Source organism: Prionailurus viverrinus, unplaced genomic scaffold (assembly GCF_022837055.1).
Source record: "Prionailurus viverrinus isolate Anna unplaced genomic scaffold, UM_Priviv_1.0 scaffold_35, whole genome shotgun sequence".
Classification (NCBI taxonomy): domain Eukaryota; kingdom Metazoa; phylum Chordata; class Mammalia; order Carnivora; family Felidae; genus Prionailurus; species Prionailurus viverrinus.
Genome location: NW_025927605.1, coordinates 3,982,624 through 4,008,510, shown reverse-complemented (window position 1 = coordinate 4,008,510; position 25,887 = coordinate 3,982,624). Strand labels below are relative to the sequence as shown.

Sequence of the window (25,887 nt, the reverse complement as noted above, 5' to 3'; positions counted from 1 at the left end):
GTATAAAATTATTTTTCATCTACCCATAGGCTATGACAATGCTGTTGTTCAAAAATATATTCATGTGTATTACACATACACATATTTTATAATTAAACAGTGCCATTTGTGATCCTGTGATTTTATAATCTGTGAAACAAGCTGCTGAAATAGGGATGGTGGTTATCTCTAGTGTATGAAAGAGGAAGTTGAAGCTGAGAGAGGTTATGATTTCACCTAACGAAATGAAATAGGTGGTTGAACTGAGATTAGAAACTGAGTGTTTTGATGCCTGACTTTTCGCTCTTTCCTACGCTACCATTGTGTCTATGTACTCTCTACTGTGGTTGGTCTGATAGGATCGAATGCCTCTCTTTCTCACCATAAACTTCTCCACTTGGGAAAAAACAAAACAAAACAAAAAGTCCTTGGAAGCATGAAAATGTTGAGATGAGAGGGTATTTGGCACATGCTCTTCTTTTACGAATTGCTTTTTCCTGTTAGATGTACAGCTGCACAGCCTATGAAAACTGTAGAAATAGTTTCTTCAGGGAAGGGGAATGTGGCTGGGAGTGTTAGTGTAGAGCTGATTGTCAGGGGTTACGGTTATTACCCAGCACGTTGTGGTTCCGCCAACTTGTTAGCACATGTAAGTGGGGCAGTAGCTAAAAGAAATAATGAAACCCAACCATGGGAATTGATCCTTGAGGAAGATAGCAGGTGGTAGAGGAAGGCTGTAAAAATCAGGATAGAGAAAACAAAAAACCATTCCAGTAAGTTCAGAGCGGATGTTGAAGCCTTGATATTAATGAAAGCGATTTGGAAAGAAACCATTTTAATTAAAGAGAGATTCTGGTAGATTTTACCTGCCATTATTACAAATTTTGGATCTTGATCTTACCAGTTTTGCTTCAGTATTAGCTTTTACTTTTTTTTTTCACCCTGGTGGAGAAATATAAAATTTAAATCTATTTTCAGTTATTTAACCAGTGCAAATGGTATGAAGAAATCTGTTACAATCATATTAAAGAATATGTGAAAGGAAACCTGTGCGTACAAGTACATGGGGACAAATACATGTATAGAGACTCTTCTAATACCAACTATAATATTTAAACCACCTTTAACTAAATCTATTATCGAAGGCTGCTTATTAACCTGTATATTGTAGAAATTGATTTGTTTTTATTTGCACTGTCATTTGTTGAAATCCGCCTTTAGCATGAGTGACGTTACAGAGGTGCCATGTAACAATTCTATAGCTAAGTGGGATGAAAATTTACAGACTGTCATTTCTAATCTTGGCACCGTATATACTTGATTGTCATAATCCACTGTAACTGTAATTTCGTTGTTTTCTATTTTTATTGTGTCTCTGTGGGGCATTGATAGGTATTTAGAAGATAGATGAGTGAGATTCAGCTCTTGCCCTTAACGATTTTACTAATCCTTACAATCTAATTGAGGAGACAAAACAAACATTATCAACCTAAGCACCATATGAATGGTAAATGAAGTGAAAAGGAGGTGGGGTGGGGAAAAGGAGTTAACATTTCTAAACATCTACTATGTTCTAGATGGTTTAGTCTCCTGTAATCCTCCCCAATTTCTCTCTGATTGGTATTACATACCTCATTTTATAGCTGGAAAAAAAAAAAAGTGAAGCTTTAGAAAGCTTTAGGAATTGCCCAGAGTAGCATAGGTAGTTTATGCTAGAGCCTGGTTTTGAATCAGCTTCAAAGATGATCCTGTTTTCATGACAGGATCTGTTGTGAAAGACTGTCGCTGTAAGACTGATGAGCAAGGAGTCTTGTTGGAATAGGGTCATCTGACAAAGTTTCATGTGCCGGTGGAATTTAAGCTGAGTCTTTTAAAGGATGGGTAGGATTCTTCCATGCATGCAGCAGCAGAGAGAGGACCTTTCTGGGAAGTGGGGACTATGAAAATGCCAAACAGGTGGAGACTCTTAATGGGCCAGTTTGGCTAAATCAGATCATCTATATTTATTAATTTCTCTTAACAGATTTTATTTGGTACCTGCAATATTCCCTGGGGATACATAGGTGACTAAGACAAATCCTGCCACTTAGGGAATTTGCACTCTACTTGGAGAGACAAGCAAACATACCCACAAGTTGGAGATTCTAATATAGGGTACTCTGGACTACACTTGAGGCATGACCAGGGTGTTGAGGTAGTGCAGGGAGGGATTCTAACAGTCTGGGGTGTGTGTGTGTGTGTGTGTGTGTGTGTGTGTGTGTGTGTGCGCGCGATGTGCATGAGGGCACAATGAAAGAAAAATGAAGTTTTGAGAAGTTTGTTTTAAGATAGGAATTTGAAGTAGTACCAGGATATTCACGTAAAAATGTCTTAGCACTTAGACTCCTAGGACTACAGTTCAGGAGGGAGATTAGAGCAGCAGATACGTTCAAGATAGGTAAGATCCCTAAGGGAAGGAATTGAGAAAGAAATGAGTGAAGGTCTAAGCCTGAACTTTGACGGATGGCCACTTTAGGGGCTGGGAAGAAGAGCTAGAGACTAGAGAATAATACTGAGAAGGAGGGCACTTATGATTTGGGAAAGAGGAAGAAGGAACTTGGAAGCCAAGGGAGGAGGGAACCCAGATAAGTAGGCTGGTCACCAGAAAGAGAGATCAAGGAGAAAGGAGATTGAAGAGAAACTTGATTTGGCAGTTAGGAACCACTGGCGTCCTTCCACAGGGGAGGTTTAGTGGAATTGCAGTAGGGTAATCTACAATATATACCCAATATTAGATTTGGCCACTTTGCTTACTGTATTTTGTTTTCATGTAGTCCAGTGTATTAATTTCCTCTTTAATTGCTTCTGGATTTGCAGTCATGGTTAAGGCAGGTATACACTATTCTCATGAGTTTAGTTTGGCTGGGGCTCTCGAAACATGTTGATTCAGCTTTGTTATCAACTTGACTTGTCGCACTGTTAGGATTTTTGGACCTTTCCTATTCCTTGTTTTTCTTCAAGTAAAATTCTCTTTTGAAGTTTCTATTTGAAAATTCTATTTGCAAGTTTCTTTCTCTGATTAATTGAGATACAATGAGTAATTTAAGTAGTTACAGAAAGAGGACTCTGGTAGTGCAGATTATGTCTCAAGATGGCAGGATTGATGAGCTAAATGTTTAGAGTTTTCCATTGTTTATCACAGAAAGTTTGAAAGTTAGACATATTTTGCTTGACTGGTCTGTGACTGTGTGCAAACTGCTGAATGTGCCTATATGATTACCACCCACAGAGTCAAAGCCAAATGGAAAATTGTACAACTGTGTAGTGGATTTGGTACCCTCCTCCCAGACGACTGAGTATTTAGGCAATAATTAGTAATTAGCGAAGATATTCATAAGGCCCATGACTTCTCATTGCAAAACATCTAAAATTCAGTGCTTTAAAATCTGCAGACACTCCCATATCATGCAATTTTTCTGAAACTTCTGGGATTGCACTGTGATAGAAGCCACAAAAATGTGGAAATTACATGAAGGCTTTTCAGTTAATATAGCAGATGGTTAAGTGAGTGGGCTCTGGAGCCAGACTGCCAGGGTTACAGCCCACACCCCACCACTCACTGTGTGTTGTGTTGGTTTCCTCATTTCTTAATTGAAAAAAAAAATGTTTATTTATTTTTGAAGGAGAGACGGAGTGTCAGCGGGGGTGGGGCAGAGAGAGAGGGAGACACAGAATTGGAAGCAGGTGTCAGAAGCAGTCTCCAGGCTCTGGGCTGTCAGCACAGAGCCAACACAGGGCTCCAACTCACAAACTGTGAGATCATGCCCCGAGCTGAAGTCGGACGCTTAACTGACTGAGCCACCAAGATGCCCCACGGTTTCCTCATTTCTCAAAAAGGACTGATAATTTTGCTTACTCTGCAGTGTTGCAGTGGTAGTTGAATGAGTTCGTTAAATATTAAGTATTTAGAACAGTGCCTGACATACATAGAACAAGTGCTTAAGACATGTTTATTAGTGTTACTATTACTGTGATCAGTATCTTCGAGCCTAAGCCACTGTCTAACCCACAGTACGCCGGAAAAATATGAGTGAAAGGATAAGGTTAGAGGATGGAAAATGGCTGGTGAGGAGGAGAAAATGGCAGGGGAGGAGGGTAGGCAAAGGAAAGATGTGCTTTACTGAGAACTTTGTGATAAAGTTTGCCATCTGTTTTTCTCTAAATGATGTGTGATTTTTTTTTTTTTTGAAGTTTATTTATTTTGAGAGAGAGAGAGAGAGAGTGTGTGTGTGCATGTGGTGGAGGCGCAGGGAAAGAGGTAGAGAGGATCCCAAGCAGGCTCTGCACTGTCAGCGGGGAGCCTGATGAGGGGCCCAAACTCACCAACCTGGGTGCTTCACTGACTAAACCACCCGGGTGCCCCTGTGCTTTCATTTTTAACTTCATTCTTTTCTTTATCTCCTATATCCACCAAATCCCCAATTTTGTCACTTTTTTTTTTTTTTTTTTTTTTTTTTTTTTTTAATCTTAGCTGATGTTTTTCTTTCTTTCTGTCTGGTCCCACTGCAACTGCCCTAATCCAGGCTTTCAGCACTTCTGTCACCAGCTTCTGAAGACATTTTCTTGGCTCAGTGCTATGTCACTTAAGATCTTTCCTGTTCACTGCTGCAGGATTAATGTTCTTGACACAGTATTGTCATGACTTCATCAGTGTACTCAAGCACCTATTATGGATTTCTCTTGTGGATGGATTAAGTCTTCTCAACAGCTTTGCCTGACTCTGTCTGTTCATCTTCATGCTCCCTGCGGTGCGTAAGGGTGGTGGAGTGGAAGGAGAGCTGCATTCTCCTCATGAAGTAATTATGTGGCCTTGGGCAAGACACTCAGCCTCTCTGTGTCTCATTTTACTACCCTATAAAATATGGGTAATACTGTAGGTGTCCCCTGCTGTTTGAAAGTAGAGTGTTCCTGTAAAGCAAAGAAGCAGTTATCATTAATTTATATGAAAAATTTTGAGCATCCCCAAGTCCTCAAAATAACTTCTTTTAGGGTTTTCTGATACCCTGGGACACATCTTGCTAACTGATGCACAGAATACATGGAGATAAAGCCCACATGCTCACAGACACAGTTGAAAACTATGGCTGAGAGATGCTGAGATGCTGAATGTAGTTCTCAGGGGAGGAGCTTGGTGGGGCCATTCTTGCTACCTCTATAATGGCTCACTGCAGGAAACGCTTGGTGCTATTTTCACTTTTTGCCTATTTTTCACAAAAGTGAAAATCTCTTTGGATTTTTTCCAGTTAATGAGAGCAGGTACTAATGTAAGTCTTTTGTAAAAGCAAAATGGCATCAAGGTGAACTTCCAAAAAGCGGGGGATGCATGTACTCGTAAATATTACAATATGTATAATCACGATCCAATGAAAAAATGTATTAGCATTTCTGTGAAAAATTCTTTAATGATCAGCAAGCCTTTTTTTTTTTTTTTAATCCTGGCCAAGACATTATGCTTTATCCCTGAATTTAAGGCCTTTGTTTGTTGCTCTTGTTTTGAAATGTCCTTCTTTCACTTTGCTAGTTACTCAAATCATGCTACCTCAACTCAAAGCTCTGGCTTAAATGTCCTCTTCTTCATGAGGTTTCTCACCATTAATGTAAGTCACGTCTGTCTGTCTCTTTCAGTTCCTGTGTGTGTAATCTAGTGTTTTATAATATGCTGTACTATCATTGTTCCCAGTGAGATGAGGCCTTTAAGTCCCTTTAGAGAAGGGAGGGTGCTGTATACCCAGTCTGTACCTGACAGATACTTACTGTTCTCTGAATGTTTTCGTATCACCTCAGTGCCTTTTCCTACTTTCTTTTCTTGCCTTTATTTTGTTCTCTAAACTCTTTTTTGGCAGTGGTGCAAGTTCAAAATTTAAATAAAGGCCAGTTGAAGACAACTAATTTCACTTTAAAGTCACTTATGATACTTTTAGATGTGAGAATGTTGCATAAGAACGATAAGAAATCTAATATTCTGCATAGGAGTTTTAAGGTATCTTAAAATATATAAAGATATATACCTTGGACTTTATATATATGCTTTATATATTAAAAAAAAAACATTTTGGCCCTCACTTTTTCCGCTTCATTAAAGGTCCCCTTTTTGGTCTTGGATCTGTTGTGATGATCTTGATACTGGCAAACTCCTAAAATATATCTGTACTTCTAACACTTCAATCTGTTTATTAGGATAGTTGGCTATTTTAGTTGGTTTTCTAGTTAGAAAGCACATGAGTTTGGTGTAACTTAAGGATTAAATGTTATGTGACTTGGCCTTTATGTTTCGTTAGCATGTCATAGGTTTCTTCCTTTCGATTGAGTTGACTTCATTCTATGAAAACAATTACCTGCATTAGGAGGTGTGAAACTATGAATCACCTGCATTAGGAGGAGAATTTACTGATGTAGAGCAGAAAACAGAACGATAATATCCCTTTGAGTTTTCATAAAAAGTAGCAAAAGTGAAAGTACCAGCCAACCAGCCAAGCTCTACAAACTACACTCTTAAGATATTAAAACAACATTGTCAAAAATAGTGGCTGTTTTTTGCCCTCATTCCTAAATCCAAGAAAATTCCTTTAGGTCCAATTGTGGTTGTTAATCAAAATCGATCCTCTCAAAGATGTGTGGTAATGGGAGAAAGTAATTTATGAAATCTTGTTAATTTTTACTTAGGGAATCTGGGCAGATCTAAAAAGAGTAGACAAAATTTTGATTTCCACATGGTACATATAGAGGTTAAAGAATATAATAAAAGCGGCAATCCCCCACTCTAGTAATTTTAAATGAATATATATAATGTGCTTAAATTAAGAAAAAAATCTTACCAGTTAATCTCTTAATTTTATTGCCTAGAGATTTTTAAAATACTTTAAAGAATCAGCTTGTCAGTTTTATAACAAGTTGACAATAGCTCGGTGTCCAGATCACCTGTGTGTGTGTGTGTGTGTGTGTGTGTGTGTGTGTGTTGGGAATGGTAAGGAATAGATTGAAACAATTATTAAAATGAAACACATAATTGCAATGGAGAAAATTTACTGTAACCATTCTGTGGCCTCCCTCTACAAGGTTGATGAGAGATAATGCCCAAAGAACACTAATTTCTTGGATTAAATTTATTAAATAAATATGAAAGTAACCTTTGCAAAGTCAGTCCTCAGATAATTAGAGCTTATTGAGACTTATTCTGTGTTCCAGGGCCCATGCCAAACACTTGACCTGAATTTTTGTCTCATCAAATCCTGACAGCAATTGTACGAGGTAGCTTTTATTTTAACTGAAAAATTAAGTAGCTTGCTCAAAATTGTTCAATAGAAGGACTCAGCTGGGATTTGAGTACAGATCTAGCTTGAGAACTTTTAACACGGTGAGTGAGCTAAAAGTCTCTGGAAGTGATCCAGAATTGTATTTTGCAGTCATGTGACTTAGAAAATGAACAAGAACAGGAGGGGTTCTGTTTTCTTTCTCAGATCAGGTAGGCCTTTTTAAAAATCATTTCATTTGTGATGAAAAACAGACTGGGACATGAATTCTGCTCCTGGAGGGGTCAGACTTGTAGGTTTTATCTGTACCCAGGCTAGACTGTGTCCTGACTTTTTGAGGGTCCTTCCTGCTTGGGTTTCTGGAGGTCCCTAAGCCTTGGGCGTGTTGGTCCTCAGCTCCAGACCAGTCATTAAAATAACAAATCGGAGCAATTAGCCACCATGCATAATTGCCACACTAATCCTTTTATTATGCTGGCTTTTCTAGACAGAGCTAAACCCTTTATGGAGATTAACTGCTTTTTGTAAGGTTTTTACTCTAAATCTTGAACAAATGGTGTATTATCTGAATTAATTTGATAGTAAACTGTGACTTGGAAGGGTTCTGTTGCTTTGGGATTTTCCAACTTTCATAACCCAAAAGCTACCAGAATTTTTGGTGTCTCACTAATATTTCCTGTGTTGATCATTTTGGTTAAAATGTGGAGTGAAGGTTAGACTTGTCTAGTCCTTAAGCTTAGATATAAATGAGTTCTCTAGTCCTAAAACTTAGATATAAAAAAGATACAACTTAAGATGTTATGTTTTCTTTACTTTTTTTTTTTTTTTTTTTTGACATTTGGAATATAAATGCTGCAATCTAAAAGTGATCTGGGGCTCCTGGGTGGCTCAGTGGGTTAGGGAACTGACTCTTGATTTCTCATGGGTTGTGAGATCGAACCCTGCCTTGGGCCCCCTGCTGAGAGCACAGAGTCTGCTTGGGATTCTGTCCCTCTCTCTTTGTCCCTCCCCCCACTTGCAGGTATGCACTCTCACCCAAATAAATAAATAAATACGATCTAGTACAATGGGATAACTGTTGTAACAGTCACACTGATAGCCATCAAGTTGCTCTAAGCACAAGAATATTATGAATAGCAAGAACTTTCATCATTAACATTTATTTAACATTTACTCTGTGCCAGACACTGTTAAGGGCTTTATGCACGTTTTCTCATGGAACAACCCTGTATGGCAGATACTATTCTTAAACCCTTTTTTAAAAAAAATTTTTTTTTTAACGTTTATTTATTTTGGGGACAGAGAGAGACAGAGCATGAACGGGGGAGGGGCAGAGAGAGAGGGAGACACAGAATTGGAAGCAGGCTCCAGGCTCTGAGCCATCAGCCCAGAGCCCGACGCGGGGCTCGAACTCACGGACCGCAAGATCATGACCTGGCTGAAGTCGGATGCTTAACCGACTGCGCCACCCAGGCGCCCCAAACCCTTTTTAAAGAAATGGAGGAGGAAACTGAAGCTTACAATGCTTGTGTGTCGGGCATAGGGTGGTACAGCTAATACACTGGTGTCTGAGCCAGAATTGAAACCAGCTCTGTCTTCTCTAGCTCCACCACCTTTGACACTCTTAACCACCACCTTTCACTGTCAGATGTTTAATTAAATGCTGCTTTGTGGTTTCAAAGACTGTCCCAGAAATGTAGATTACAGTGGTGAGTAGGGAACCATTTTATTATAGCTAGTCTGTTTTAGGATAGGCTTACATTTCCTACTAACAAATGAGCTAAATGGAATTTTAAAAGGAAGCAGATTTGAAGAATATTCCTTTTTGTTTAGATGATTGAAAATGTTCTTTTCACAGATGTTCTGCAAACACTTTGCAATATGGATATGTTTTGAGGGTAATGGATTTGAGTGGGTAGGAGTGGGTCAGTCACAATGGTAAATTACTTTATGACAAGTGCTATTTGGCCTGATATTTTAGGCTTGAGTACATACATGCTATCTTACTTAAAACTTAAAAATGTTTATTTGTTTTGAGAGAGAGAGAGAGAGAGAGAGAGAGAGAGAAAGAGAAAGAAAGAAAGAAAGAAAACAGGGGAGGGACAGAGAGAGAGGAAGAGAGAGAATTCCAAGCAGGCTCCATGCTGTCAGTGTGGAGCCTAATGAGGGGATTGAACCCACAAACCATGAGATCATGACCTGAGCCGAAATCAAGAGTCAGATGCCCAACAGACTGAACCACCCAGGCCACCCCATACACACTGTCAGTTTAAGAACTGAGTGTTTAATCCATAAAGACTCTTAAATACTGAGAACAAACTGAAGGTTGATGGGGGGTGGGAGAGAGGGGAAAATGGTTGATGGGCATTGAAGAGGGCACCTGTTGGGATGAGCACTGGGTGTTGTATGGAAACCAATTTGACAATAAATTATATTTAATATACATATAAAAAAGAACTGAGTGTTTAATAGAGGGCTAGGGTTTTAGTGGATTAATTAATCACTTACCCAGACTTGCCATTCATTAGTTTATGGTACTTTTCAGTTTCATTCACTGGTTGAATCTCAGCCCAGGAGTTGTTCCTAGTCAACATCCTGGCTCTCCACTTGAGTCCTGATTTGTTGAACTTGAAATTCCAGATTGCTCATCATTTCTTGCATTTGTGAAAGTTGACCGTAGTAGTTGGTTACTTTCAGTTTCTGTCAAACTGAATACAAAGGATTGTTCCTGAAGGGATAGAAAATAAAAGTGAAAGATGATTTATTAAAAATTGCAGTGGAGAGAAACAGAACATAGTTTGTAATTTTAAAGAAACCGTTCTTGGCAATGTGTCTTCCTCTCTCTTCCTGTTCCTTTATTGTTTAATCTTAAACAGAGTCGCTTTTAGTTTTTACAATGAAGAGATGATTCCTTACAGACATAAAATAGTTTGAGAAATCTGTGACCAGTCTTGTAACTGTCATATGTGGATAACAATTTGGACTCTCAGAACAACACGTTGCAACATTCTTCATAGAGCTGGTTGGGCCTGAAGCTTTAATTCCAGCGTGTGGAGAGTTTGATGTGGCTCAGCCGGCTTATTCCTGTTGGTACTTGTCAGCAGAAGCCAATGCCTGCCCATTCAGTTCTTTGCTCTGAAGCCTTAGAGTGTAATAAAAGTACAAATACTTTGTACCAGCTAGGTATTCCATGATTTTTTTGGTGGCGATAGGCTTACCTTTTCATAAACCAGGCCTCAGCCTTTCTTGGCTTTGTTCTGTGAACACCTTTTACTGCCTCCTCACCTGGCCCTGTATGGCAGTCAGGTCCACTCCTGGGACATACACTTCAACACGAGGTACCTTAACATGTCTCCCTTCATTTACTGATCCAAAATCAAATAATTTGAAATGTCACAGGTTACTGGGTTTTTGCATCTGGGATATGATCCTGCAAATAGATTAAAAAGATAAAACTGGAAATGTAGATTTTAGAAATCATTGTTAAGGTTTAAAAAAATTTCCATGAGATTACAAAATTACCAGTGTTACCAGCTTTAGTAAATAAAAATACAGAATGCCCAATAAATGTAAATTTCAGATAAACAATGAATACTTTTTTAGAGTAAGTATGTCCCATTGCAGTATTTGGGATATATTTATAATAAAATATTATTCACTGTTTATTTGATGGAGATTTAATTCATTTAATGGAGTGTCCGTTTATTTTGTTTGGCAACCCGATTACACAAATATTCAGGACCAATGTAAGATAATAATATTTTTCTAAGATAATAATATTTTTATATTTTACAAAGTATCTTAATATAAGTGATTCATTTGCTCTTTACTGTCACCCTGAGAGGAAAGTTTTGCTGGGAGGTGGAGAGAGGGGCGTTGTTATTTTATTAAAAAAATTTTTTTTTAATGTTTATTTATTATTGAGAGACAGAGAGAGACAGAGCATGAGCATGGGAGGGGCAGAGAGAGGAGAAGACACAGAATCCGAAGCAGGCTCCAGACTCTGAGCTGTTTGCACAGAGCCCGATGCAGGGCTCAAACTCGCAAACCGTGAGATCATGACCTGAGCCGAGATCATGATGCTTAACCAACTGAGCCACCCAGGCGCCCCTGTTGTTATTTTTTAACTAGCAAAAAATTGAGACTCAGAGAGTAACAACTCATCGAAGTCATGATGAACAAAGCACAAACCTGAATCCAAGACTTTTAACTCTTAGGCCAATGGTCTTCCTTAAAATTTTGAGACATTTACAGAATATTGAAAAAACACTGAGAATTAAGATCAGAAAGTTACAAATAATAATGTAAGAAATTCCATATTCCCACCACCTAGCATTGCTGACCCTTATTTTTCTTATTTGCTTCCAGTTGAGTGTGCTTTCTAGCACAATGCTTTGTGATGCTGATCTTAGAAAGCATCATATTTAGTGAGGACCCCTCTCATGACCCAGGCCCCTGTTGGCCTTCCTGAAATCAGAGGGCTAGGCAGAAGGAACAAGGTGTGAAGAATCTTATAGGCACCTTGACTTTACAGTCTGTGTTATTTTACCTGTGTTTTATTAAATGGAATCTTATATGACACCCACCACTACCATATCTTCAAGTGCTGACATATTGAAGCTTTTGATTAACATTTCATGCAATTCCTAATTCTTCATGAGTCTCTCTCTGACCCCCCACCCTTGTCTCCTCCATGATTCTTTTGGAGGTGAGTCAGCTCCTCCATCAGGTTTCCATTTTCAACGCTAGATCAGTCTTGTTTGGGGACAACCCATCCAAAACTTCTCAGGCTGATGCTATCCACCTCAACGCTCTGGTAATGGGAAACTCCATTGTGGTATGTGGACAAAGCACAATTAGAAGAACAAATACAACTTAGATAGTAATGGAATTCTCCTCATCTAGTGGTACTAGAACATTCCACATAGTGGAGGGTAAAGAGCACAACTCTGGAGTAAAGACCAGGGTTCCCATTGCACGTCCACCACTTTTAGCTATCACCTTGGGGCAAATATTTGCTCTACACCTTAGTTTCCTCATTGTTAAAATAGGAATAGTGTGAGGATTAAGTGAACTGATGTGTGCAAAAGTGCTTAGCACAGGGCCTAGCGCATCCTCGGTGTTCAGGAAATGGTAGGTCCGGTGTTCCTGAAGTCTTAAAAGATTGAAAATCTACCTTCTGCTCTTTGACCAAGAAGGGAACCAAATTCTCACTTTCAAATGCAGTACTGGGGACCTTCTGCACTTTTGTAAAAATGAGTCTCTGACCCATGATTTGAGAGTCCTATGCCATCTGTTAGATTTCCAAGAGCTGGGAGTTTTCAGATAGGTAGCCTATTACTGTTATTTATTGTAATTTAAGTGTTTTAAAAGAGGTCATTATATTGGGCTATGTAATAATATGAAAGAATTATATTGTAAATTTTGTGGTAATTGCTTGTTAAATGTAATTAATGTGAATGGGCAAAAATATTTTCTTAACAATCAGTCCTTTATATGTTTTTTGGCTTAACTTGAGCTTGATGTCATCCACGGTAAGCCTGGAACTGTTGATCTGAAGCAGAGTGTTGACTTTTTCCAAAGTAATATTGGGTTGACCTTTGAGAGAGGAAAAGGAACCATATCATTCAACAAAATATATTGAGTGTTAGGTCAAGATTATATGCATCATAGGTTTCAATAATTATAAGTGTATGCCATCATAACTATATTTGTCTAAAGTATATAAACAGTAAGTTCAAACCTTTCTAGAATTGTTATAGAACTTTTCAGCTAAATATATTTTCTTTTACAACTTCTGAAATACAGAAAAATAAGTCAAATGCTCTTTCAAATGAGTGTCATCAGGAAATTTTATATTAATTTTTATGCACATTAGATATTTTTATGTTTATTTATTTAATTTTTTAAATGTTTATTTTTGAGACAGAGATAGACAGAGTACAAGTAGGGGAGGGGCAGATAGAGAGGGAGACTGAATCTGAGCTGTCAATACAGAGCCTGATGTTGGGCTCGAACTGGTGAACCGTGGGATCGTGACCTGAGGTGAAGGCTGACGCTTAACTGACTGAGCCACCCAGGTGCCCCCAGATATTTTAATGTTTAAATTAAATGCATTAATTTATGTGATATAATGTATGTTATCCAGGAAAGAAAAGTTATTTATACGTAAGACAACTTATCTGAGTTTTAAGGTCCTCAATGGTGGTGTAGTATTTGCTATAGTCTTGAGGTTGAGTATTAATGTTCTTTTTTCCAAAATTCTCATACCATGTTTTTATTTTTAATTCAAGGTCAGCATTGGTGTTTTCCGGGTGATGCACCTTGTCAAGGTAGGAGACCACGCCCGTGGTTTAAATTCCACACGTTTTCCCTTGTGTTACTTGAAAGAAGGCCATCATCATCATCAGAGCTACCAGCATTTTACATGGCTCCCATTGGGTCCGGCACTCATGCTACTCTACCCTGTTCCAGCACCCAGCCTCCCAACCCCAACACCAGAAAGTACACCAGAAGGCCCCCTAACTCTCTGAGCCCCCTACAATGCCATAGCTTCCCCTGAGGCCTTAACAGACCCATAGCCAGTGTGGCTATGCTGTCAGAGCCCAGAGGAATAAGCCATTGTGTGCAAATGTAACAGAAGTCTGAGGTCAAAGTATAGCCTCTGTCAGTGCACTGTGGAGACCATCGTAGAGCTTTATGTTATGTAACACTATCACATTACATCATCTTTTATGAGCAGTTTTTAAAAAATATATAGTTTTTTGGGCGGTCAGCTTAATCTCTCTACCCCTTAGTTAAAAGTTTTTTTTAATGTTTATTTACTTATTTTTGAGAGACAGAGACAGAGTGTGAGTGGGGGAGGGGCAGAGAGAGAGGGAGACGCAGAATCTGAAGCAGGCTCCAGGCTCTGAGCTGTCAGCACAGAGCCCGACACAGGGCTCGAACTCCTGAACCGTGAGATCATGACCTGAGCCGAAGTTGGACGCTTACTAACCAACGGCCACCCAGGCGCCCCTCTACTCCTTAATCTAGAGATTGATGGGCCATATAGGTGCAAGTGGTGCCTCCCAGGGAATTGGCTACATATGACAGGAAACTGTGTGAGGGTGGGAAAAACAGATCATTTCATGACCCTGCGTTTTGAACCGTGATGAATGGTCATTTTTTATTGAAACTCTGCAGGTATGCATCTCGCAGAAAAATCTTTGTTTCCCTCTGACCCTATATTTTCTATCATTCCCATGCTCTTGAGCCTAGCTCAGGTTTCTCTCTTTTTGGTGTAGCTTTGCAAGCCAACTACCAGTCTCTTTCCAGGGTGTCTGTGTGGAGTAGTGTATATGCTTTGGAGTCAGACAGATGGGTGTTTGAGTCCTGGTTCACTGTTTTCCAGCCTGGATAAAAGTTACTTATCTTCTTTGAGTCTCAGTTTCCTCATCTGTACACCTTCCAGAAGATGTTGGGAAAGCAAATGAGAAACAAGTATTAGTGCCTGGTACACAGTAGTTACTCAATAAATGCTCATTCTCTCCCTTACCCTCTTCTTCCCCCTGCTCCCTCACTTTAGTCCAGAGTGGTCTTTAAAACTCATAACCATACTTCTGTCACACATTCACTTAAGGCATACTGACTGAATGCTCAAGTATGTGCCAGGGATGCTCATGGGACAGTTATGGGCCTAGGTTTTTGACAGATATCGTGCATGCCTCTGGATCTGAGTTCCTCCTAAGTCCAGCTTCTGAGCATGCATTGATTTTGGATACCCACACACATCTCAGACTGCTTATGGGTGCCTTTGCACCCAACTGTGGAGTTGTTGGTGTTCATCATTGGCATCTTTACTCTCTTCCTTCTTCACCCTTCTCTGGGTTGAAATCTCTCTGCCCTTCATTGGAAGCCATGGGCTTTCTTGTGTTTTAACTCCCTTTTCCAAGGAAGAGATACGATAGTGTTCATTTACAAAAAGAGAAATAGAGCACCCTATTTACCGTGCTGTTCCAGGTGCTCTAGCATATGCATTCTGAACTTGTTCTTCAATTGTGAAGTGAGAGATTGTTTCCCGTGATAGGAATTGCAGTTCTTGGTAAGGAGAAGAGAGGTTATTTTGGGCAGAAATCTGTTGAAAGCAGTTTCACACTTAAAAGGGCAGCCTTGAAGCAAACGTGATTTAATCTGTCAGAATGTGTGTGTGTGGAGTGTGGGGGGGGGGGGGGGTAGCCTAAAGAGAAGGCACAAACTTTCTTAGTTCTTACTCTATGCACAGAGCTCTCCCTGCTTCCATGCCCATTTCTCAGAGTTCTGCTCCCATAGTCTGCTCTGAATTTCTGGAAGTCACCTCTCCTTCAGACTTTCTTGCTGGCACTTCTTTTCGTATCTCCTTGTCCGTCCTCAGCATCCCAAATGTCTGCACGTGGCAGCTCTGTGCCACCCCACTCCCTTGTGCCACGATCTCCACCTCATCGCACCCCATCCCCAGAGTGCATGGGGATTGTTCGGCCTTCTCCGCGTCAGCGTCTCAGACCCCGAGGGCCCATGATTTTGTTACACTTACGTGCACAGAATGGAGGGGGTGGAAATGCACAGAAAGACAGAAGAATCTCAGCCTTCATCAGGGTGTCCAGAGTGGAACTGATTATTGGGAAGTTAGATTGAAGACAATTGCCTTTTTTTTTTTTTTTTTTTTTAGGACAATTGTCTCTTTAATGTTAGTGTATATATTTCTGTAGCGGAGAGGGAGAGTTAACACTTATACATATCAGGAAAACTGTCAACTGAAACACTACTGTAGCTACTTGAGAACTAATAAAATGGGAAAAGTGAACCTAGAAATTGTCTGTGTATATGTGGTAGTGATAATCGAATTTAGCAAACGTGTACCGAGTGCCGACCCTACAAAGCCATTTGCCCCTCCAGATCCGCTTGCCATCTTTCTCCTCCTGCTCTCCTGCTCCAGAAGGATTGCTGCCCCCTGGCTTTCATTAGTTGGCGTAGTGGGGACCCAATCAGTAAATGGGGGGAAGAGAGGGAGGAGAATGAGTTTGAGGTATTTATTCCCCTGGCCTCTACTGGTTGGGTGTGGCCTTTCATAAAAAGCTACAACTCCTTTCAAGGGGACCCTCTTTATAGGACTTTCTCTTTCTGAGTCACTTTCCTTTGTCTCTTTGGGTATGGGAGTAACCATAGCTACTGGTTTCTGTACGCTGTGTCTACACTTCTGCAAATAGTCCTTGTATTAGCTTCTCCTCAGTTTTTCCCAATTTGCGTGTTCCAGCTCTTTCCTGCTCAGATTCTACTGATTGATAAGGCTTATATAAAGTCCTTACCCTCCAGGAGATTAATGGGAAAGTGAATAATTGCAATACCATGAAATACATGCTTATCAAAGTATAGGCTCTTTGAAGGTAGAGACCATACATTATTCATGTTTCTTTCTTGACACTTAGCATAATGCTAGGTGGAGAGCAGAGCTTACTGGTATGGAGTGGGAGATGTATGCACACAGTGTGGGGAGTGGGGGATGGAGTTAGCATCTGTGTAGGAGGATCCAGGTGGGGTTCACAGTGTAGGCAGGCATGGCCATCAGAAACAGACTGGTCACATTAAGCGGGGGAATTCAATGCAGGAGTGTCAAGGGCTTCTAGAATCAAAGTAAACCGGGGTGCCTGGGTGGCTCAGTCCGTTAAGCCTCTGACTCTTGATTTCAGCTCAGGTTCTAATCTCACAGTTTGTGAGTTCAAGCCCTGCATTAGGCTCTCTGCTGACGTGGAGCAGAGCCTGCTTGGGATTCTCTCTGTGCCCCTCCCCTGCTCACTGTTTCTCTCTCTCTCTCTCTCTTTCTCTCTTTCTCTCACAAGATAAATAAAAAAAAAATTACTGTAGAATCAAAGGAAAACAGGGAACAGAGCTTGGAAGATAGGAACTGGGGTGCTTTGGAGGGCTAGTTTACAGAGGCCCCCACAAAAGTCACATTCAGTATGAGTGGGGCATCCTCACAGACAGCTCTTGGCTTTTAGTTTCTTTAAGGTCTGTTGATCCAGGTTTCACAGGACTGAAAACATTCCTGGATACACATTATGTTTGTTCTGTGGAAGCACTCTGGCTTCTTTCTTCCAGTCTTCCTCTTAGAGACCCTGCTTGATGCCCCAAGCAAGGTAGGAAGAAAGAGAAGTTCTCAGATAATAGAAGATGTTTTGGGACTGCAGAAACCGGCTCACCCCTGTCTTCCTCGCCTCCTCACTAGGTGAAAGGCAGGATAATGGGGGCAGTAGGTGGGAACAATACTTCTGTTGAGTTACAAGGGTTAGCAGGAGTGAAGTAACAATGGAAGGTGAGTTCTTCTCCTGAAAAGCCAAGCCTGCCTCAGAGGTGGGGCTGCTTTTGCTGAGTGTGAGAGAGGGTGTTTCCCCCATCTCTGGGGAGGACCGGAAGAACAAGTCCCTACCAAAGTTCCCATCACTGAATTTGGATCTCAGTTTTGCTGCCCACTTCCTCCCGGCAGCCGTCCCCCTCCAGCTGCTGTGTGTCCGAGCTCCCTAGCATGGTAGAGCCACACCCCAGCTTCCTTCGCCCTCCCTTGACGTGCCCCATTCCCCTGTTTTGGCCTCCTTTGCTTCGAGACTTTCAACCCTGCTGTGGGAATAGGTACCAGTCGGATAACCATCTGGTTAGTCTCATTCATCTAAGGTGTGACTTACTGACAAAGGTGGGTAGGAGTGGAGAGGCGTTCACCAAAACTATTTACGTTAAAAAAATGTACCTTTTACCTAAGTGGAATTTCAGGCTTTGTAGTGATAAAAATTCTGCAGAAAGGACTTTTTTGTATTCTTTCAGTTAGTACAACTGACCGTTAGATCAGCTGAAGCAGAAAAGAAGGTAAAGAGGTGTTGTTTTGTTTTGTTTTGTTTTGTTTTTTGTCTCTAGGCCTTTCCCTTCACCTTCTGTGGGGAAGGGTCAGGCACTTTGGCTCTGATTTCCCCATTTTTGTGCAAGTTATTCACTGAATATATACTATATACCAGAAGTATGGGGTTCTGAAATGCAAAGGTAAGTAAGATGTGGTCCTTGCTCTCAAAGAAACCAGAGGGCAGGGGATAAGACACAAATAATTACAAAATAGGATGATTTTAATAATACAGATTTATGTACAGCATATGAAGCACCAAGGAAGAGAAGCCAGTCCCCTGAGGATAGAGGGAGATGCCACTTATAAAAAAATGAGTGGGGGGAGAATTTCAAGGTGGAGGGACGAGTGGGTATACAGGAGGTGTAAACATGCATGACCTGTTTGAAGAACTGAAACGTTTGGTTTGGCTGGGGCATAAAGTTTGTATGAGTGATTTCCAAGAGATAAGATTGGAAATCAGTTGGGGAAGGGCCTTTAATACCATGCTAAGGAATTTGGACTTGGTCCCATAGTCAGGGGGTGGACCAACAAAGGTTGCTGCGCAGGGGACGAACATGATCCTAATTTTAAGAACGATAACATTGTTGCCCATGTACTAGATGGATCACAGGGAAACCGGAGGCAGGGAGAGGAGATAGGAGGATTTGCAGGAGTCTGGGGGAAGGGGAAGAGACGATGAGAGCTTCAAGAAAGTAGCAGTGGGGTGGAAAGAATGGGAAGATAGAAGATAGAAATGGTTGCATTTGATTATTGCTTAGTTTTGGGGTGAGGAAGGAGAAGGAAGGAGTGTCAAATGGCAGAAGGTTTCCAGTTTTGGACTTTGAGACGTGCCATTAGCTGATGTGGGAATGCAAAGGAGGAGCAGGTCTTGTGGGAAAGATAATGAGCTCAGGATAGGGAGGATTAGGGGTGAAGCGCCTGTCAACATCCAGGTACAGATACTTCAAGGGCAGTTTCAGTGTGGGTCTGGGATTCAGAAACTGTGGCTAGGTTTGGAAGTTATTGGCAAAAGAGCAGTCATGAAACTGGATGAGATTTCATAGAATCCATAGAGATGAGGACCAAGGATAAAGCCTTGAGAAACTGTAATATTTAAGGAGAAACAGAAAAGAGGTTGAAAGGTAACACTCAAAAAGGAGAGAACTAGAACACAGAAGTTTCAAGAAAGCCAAGGGAGAGGAGAATTTCAAGAAGGTGGAGTGGTCAACAACATGGAGGATTTCAGTAGTTCAGAGATGTCAAGTAGGATTAGGACTGCAAAGTCACTTTTCAATTTGGCTGTTTGGGATTCTGAAAAGACCATATAAGTACTGGGAAGTGAGTTCTCTCAAAGTTCCTAACTAAAATACATACATATTCTCAGTCTTTATAGTTTGTTTATTTTTGAGACAGAGAGAGACAGAGCATGAACAGGGGAGGGTCAGAGAGAGGGAGACACAGAATCTGAAACAGGCTCCAGGCTCTGAGCTGTCAGCACAGAGCCTGACGTGGGGCTCAAACTCACCGACCGCGAGATCATGACCTGAGCCGAAGTCGGCCGCTTAACCGACTGAGCCACCCAGGCGCCCCTATAGTTTGTTGATTATATAACATGACCGTGTGCTCAAATTAAAGGAAAATGTTAATTTCCTTTAAAACAGAAATTAAGAGAAGAATTGAGAGTGCACAAAGCCAGGTAGCATCCATATTGGGGTGATAGTTGAAGCCATGAGAACAACTGAGTTTTTTAAGGGAGAGAAGAGCAGAAGGTTAAGGCTGAATGGTGAGGAAACCCCAGGAAATCACAGCATGGATTGAAGCACAAATGATTCACCTGGTGGAGTTTCTAGAACCTCCCAAAGGTTTTTCCATGTCTTGAGTTTGAAAATCTTCAGGGAAAATGAGGGCTAGAACAATGTCCATGATATTGCCGCAAGATCCTTAGAGATCTGAAAGCAAGGATTTCCTGGACAATTCAAGGCCCAGAGCCAGACTGCCCATCATTAGGGAAGAAAAGGTAGAGATGGAACAAAGCCATCTGTGTCTTGTATTGCTGCAGCATCCCGAGTGGGCATAGAAGACAAAAGAATGGTGAGGGAGGAAGCGAGGGTGGACTGAAGATTATTGGGTGTGGAATGCACTTGAAAACAGGAGCAAGTAGAATTTTGTAACTCTTTAGGGCTTCTTGGAAAGCAAGAAAAGAACGCTCAGGGAACCAAGGAGTGAAGTAGCACTTAGGTATCTGGAAGGAACGAGTAGTTAGAAATAATAGTGATCGAGGGCACCTGGGTGGCTCAGTTGGTTAAGCGTCTGATTTGACTTTTGATTTCAGTTCAGGTCATGATCTCATGGTTCATGAGGTCAAGCCTCGTGTCAGGCTCTTTGATGTCAGTGCGGAGCCTGCTTGGGATCCTCTCTCTGCCCCTCTCTCTCTCTGCCCCTCCCTGTGTGCGCTCTCTCACGTGCTCTCTCTCTCTCTCTCTCAAAATAAATAAACTTTTTTAAAAAAGGAAATAATAGCGATCCTGTTGAATCACTGTATTATACACCTGAAACTCATAGAACATTGTATGTTAACTCTACTAGAATTAAAATAAAACACTTAATGAAAGAAAGAATAGTGATCCAAGAAGGGGGTGCCTGGGTAGCTCAGTCGGCTGTGTCCAACTTCAGCTCAGGTCATGATCTCACGGTTTGTGAGTTCAAGCCCCATGTTGGGCTCTGTGCTGACAGGTCAGAGCCTGGAGCCTGCTTCGGATCCTGTGTCTCCCTCGCTCTCTGTCCTTTCCCCTTTCCCTGCTCACACTCTGTCTCTCTCTCTCTCAAAAATAAACATTAAAAAAATTAAAAAAAGAAATAGTGATCCAAGACACAGGGCAGCTTCATTGGTATAGGAAATGACCTGTTGGATGATTAATTTAAACCTCATCACCGAGAACTTTTAAAGAACAGATCTGTGGTATCATTAAAAACATGACTGAAAAAATTCTATGTTTTAGAAGAGTCACTGTGGCAAATGTGCATGGAGCCTGGAAGGTATCATTCTCCTTTGTACTTTTAAAATGATAAGGCTTCGTTCTTATGTACAGTGAACCAAGGGGTTGCCCTTTGATACTTGAAAGAGGTAGTCACAGCTGTAAATATGGATGTGACAGCGAAGTATCCCCATGAACTTGGGAGAAAAGGAAATATAGTTGCCTTCCTAACTCAACTAATAAAACCAAAATATATATTTCCCAGGGCCAACAACTGGGTAAGGAGTGTGGTCAGCAGGAAATATAAAAGGGGGATTCAAAGAAGGTTCTTTTGGCCTCATCTTAGGGAGAGCAGTGCTGAATTTGGGCACATAGTCAATACAGCCACTATAGGGGAGTTGCCTAATGAGTAGCAGAGATATCTTACCTGGCCTCAGTGAGATCCAGAGGAAATGTCCCTCAGGTCTTCTATTAACTTCTTGAGTTCTGAGCTTACGCAGCAATTTCCTAATTCCTGTTTCACCCTGTCAAGTATACCTATAGCAGGAAAGTGAGTGTTCTGAAAGAGGCCTTGAACACCTGGAAAGACATGTTGCTTATTGTTGCCTAATTGTCTGGCATTCTAATCTGTACATTAGTATTGTGCGAATTCAGTTGTCGTAAGTCTTCATGAAATTCCACGTTACCTCTGACTATACTGGTGAAGTCCAGTTTCTGGACATGAAAGGCTGAAAGGAACAGATTCTAGATGACGGTAAGCTTTCTGTAGTTCTAATTTATATTTTTAAGGAAGCTCTTTGATAATCAGTCTTGCGGGTGGCCTCTGTCTGCCTCATTATGTATTCCTGTACCCTCCACTAGTGGTTTTAGGAATAATAGCAGGAAACATTACTTCCAACAGTTGGTAAAATAACATGGAGCTTGTATCCACTCAAGAATTTATGATGAAAAATAGAAAAAGGCTTAGGAAATGTGTAGATTAGAGATGATAGACACAAAATATTCTTGCTGCCGCTCTTCTGTCCTATAGCCATGGCAGACATTACTAATCGAAAACAACACTCCTTCTTGCTGAACCTGCACTGGCTTTGGAACTCTTATTAATGACCTTAATCCAAGAAGCCACAATCAGTCACCTAGATTGGATCCATGTGAGCTAAAACTCTCTGCCCTTTCTAGTTTAGATGAGCTCTTCAGCATTCTGGTCATCAAATTCCACAGAATTCACCTGGAAAGGATCTAAGAGGTGGCTTAGTTTTTGAGTTTGACGTCATGGGGGAAAGCTAATATGTTCTCTGACCAGAAGTCTCTAGATACTCTGATGGAAATAATACCAGACTAGATAGATGGACAGGAATTATCAGAATGGAATTATCTAGACCACTGTCACATTCACCATCAAGGTGTCAACCAGGACAGAATTTGTGAGGGACCTTAGATGTTTTTCCCAGAGTTCAAGTCCTCACTTTGCCTCTTACTGGGTGTGTGACGAGTTACTTAACATCTCTGGGCTTTAGCGTCCTCATCTGAGAAATAACATACAATTTGCAAGTTTGAGACTGCCAGTGTAGATGACATGTGCAAAGTGTCTTGCAAATGGTAGGTACTCAAAAATGTTAGTTTCCTTCTTGCTTCTCTTGTTAATGATACTCAACACCAAGCAGAACTCCCTTAATCAAAGATCTCCCATCTCTACTCAAATGTTTCTAGTGAAGTGTAGCTCATTATCTCACCGGGCATTCCATTTCTGAGCTGCCCTAACTACTAAAAACTCTCTCATTATGTTGAGCTGAAGTCTGCCACAGAGAATATAGCTTGCCCTCTGCCAACATAGAGCTTACCTTTGGAGTCTCTTGGATATTTGAAGAGTATTACTCTACCCTCCTAAATCTTTTATTTTCTAAGCTGAGTCGTCACCGTTCATTCAATTGCTCCTTGAAGGACATGCTTTTCATTTCCATTATCATCTAGGTTGCCATTACTTGAATCACTTCTAAATCTGTAGGACTGATCAAACTTCTTCTGGTTTTTTGGTGTCTAGTGTTAGTTAAAGGATTATTTTTTTAAGGAATACATGCTGTGTTTTATTCCATTGCATCAGTCTCCAGCATAATAGTGCTTTCAGAGATAGAATCCAGCACAGAATTTCTTGTTTTCCTATTAAATATAGAAATTATTTAAATTTAGTAATTAGTCATTAGTAATATAACACCCTCACCTCCCCCTGTCCCCCACCTGGGTTTCAAGATGGCTCAGGTATCTTGAACATATTTGTAATGGAAACTTGTTTCACTTACATTTTGGGTTCACCCTCTTGGGTGTGGGGCCAAGGTTTGTCACTTTAGACATTTCTGATTGTGGTCTTGATTAGCTAGTTGGCTCCTAAGCTATAATTATCTTCCTCCTTCAGTTAAAATCACAATTCAGTATTACAACATGAACTATTGCAAAACCTAATAATACGCATTGGATTTTTATTTCACTCGAAGCAGAATTTCCCTGATAATTCATATTTTTTCTTCTGGGTTGTTCAATTGTTAGGTGTTGCTGTTACAGCACTCCTGACTGGGACATTCTTCCTAACAAAAATTGATCAGTGGGCACTTTGCAGTATTGTTGACTTTGTTTTCCTATGGCCTCACTTCTGTAATATAGTGATTAAAATACACTGTATTATTATTCCCAGCTTAAAGAATTTTGAGTGACTCATAAACTAGAGCCATACTTGTGTGATGGCATAATTGATGCCAAAATGAAAAATTCAGTCAACATATGTTTTATTTTATTTATTTTTAAAAAATTTTTTTAACATTTATTTATTTTTGAGACAGAGAGAGACAGAGCATGAATGGGGGAGGGTCAGAGAGAAAGGGAGACACAGAATCTGAAACAGGCTCCAGGCTCTGAGCAGTCAGCACAGAGCCCGACGTGGGGCTCGAACTCACATACCGCGAGATCGTGACCTGAGCCGAAGTCAGACGCTTAACCGACTGAGCCACCCAGTCGCCCCTACATATGTTTTATTTTAAACTGTGCCAAATGATGGACTTGACTAATAGTTTTCATTGGATTTCAGCCAGTCTTTTCCCCTGAATTTTTCAATCATCTTGATAATGTATAAACTGAATGTGATGTTTCATTTTATTTTATTTTATCTTATTTTATTTTCCTTTTTCAAGTTTATTTATTTTGAGAGAGAGCACGAGTGGGGGAGGGCAGTGAGAGAGGGAGAGAGAGAGAATCCTAAACAGGCTCCATGCTGTCAGTGCAGAGCCTGATGTGGGGCTCAAACTCACAAACCATGAGATCATAACCTGAGCCGAAACCAAGAGTTGGACACTTAACCAACTGAGCCACCCAGGCGCCCCCTGAATGCGATGTTTCTAAACATCACTTCAACCAACATGTATTTGGTATACCTACATTCTGTGAGATGCTATATTAAGTGCTGGGAATGTATTTCTGGATGGCCAATAATACACGGCCCTGCCTTTGAAGAGGAATCAGACACGCAAACTCATCTTCTATAAACAAAGCTCAGACCCCCACGGTCAAAGAATATAGGGTTCTCAGAAGAAGGTCACTTAATCTTGTGGGAAAGCATTCCAAGAAAGCATTCCATGTTCTTTGGTTCTGTTCTGCCTACCCACTTCCATTTAACACCATACATTGAGATTTTATATGTCCATCAAGTCTCTGCCCAAATGCTTTTTGTGCCGTAAGAGTGGCCCTGGTCCTCGTGCTCCAGCCCGATGTATTCTCTCCCTCCACCAAACTTCTGTGGCACCTCATCTGCATTTTCTTTCTGGTCTAGGCAGGTGTCTTTATACCCCAGGGTAATGTTATTTGCATATATGTCTATGTTTGCTCACAGCTACTTCTGTAATGCCCAGTAAATATTTGATTGAGAGAAAAAATCTACTTTAGATAAAGCACCTTGATTAATGAAGGAGGAACACATTCTATTTTGGTCTAGACTTCCGGGAGTATTAAGGTTTTAGTCTCAGTTTTTTCATGGAAAGCTAATCTGTCTTCCATTAGTTGCTTTAAGTTAACTCAGTTTTGTATCCGTAGTGAATTGATTGCCTGTTTATAAAGCACACTCTACTGATGAATAAGAAGTCTGAGGCTACTTCTGTAAGTGAATTTTAATGGACACAGTTTTGTTTTGTTTTGTTTTGTTTCTACTTATAAAGACTTCATAGAAACCGAGGTACTCTATTTTGTGAAAACAACTCCTGGGACTCTTTAGATATATGGGAAAAAGTCCTCAGGTTAATTTCGTTAAAAAAAAAAGCATCATTAATTAAAGGACTGCTTTATTGAAACTGAAGATCACTTTCTACTGAGTCATCAGATACTGTCTGTTGAGCAATATGATTGATATAAATAGGCCTTGTGAAATTACCAAGTGAGAATTTGTGCATTTTAGATAAAAAAGTTACGTTTCCACAAAGTGTCAAGTATCTTAAAGGTTCTCTGGAAATATTAATTTAATTCAACAAAATTCTCAGTAAAATGCAAACAACATTTTAATGGTGTTTTAGTCCCTGATATCATAATTATTTAAGTAAGATTTAAGGGGTAAGTGAAATTCATTTCCATGTGACTTACACATTTAAAAAAAAATAAAGCAACCAAATGAATAGATTTAAATTAAATCTATTCAAAGCATCCTATATTATGTATGTATGTATGTATGTATAATTAATATACAGTGTTCTCTTAGTTTCAGGTATACAATATAATGATTCAACAATTC

At 40.4% G+C, this 25,887-nt stretch overlaps 2 long non-coding RNA genes across 2 annotated transcripts in view; one reads left to right on the top strand and one right to left on the bottom strand.

Moving 5' to 3' along the window:
* The window catches only part of LOC125158668 (uncharacterized), a 151,258-nt gene that overhangs the window by 5,145 nt on the left and 120,226 nt on the right, over positions 1-25,887 (top strand). Inside the window, exon 2 of the long non-coding RNA XR_007149452.1 lies at positions 13,562-13,600. This is a non-coding gene — a long non-coding RNA (uncharacterized LOC125158668). The remainder of the gene's footprint in view (positions 1-13,561; positions 13,601-25,887) is intronic.
* On the bottom strand, positions 4,833-10,347 carry LOC125158671 (uncharacterized). The gene is made up of 3 exons (XR_007149454.1): positions 10,185-10,347; positions 9,777-9,996; positions 4,833-4,926 (listed from the first exon to the last, which is right to left on the bottom strand). It is a non-coding gene; the product is annotated as an uncharacterized LOC125158671 (long non-coding RNA).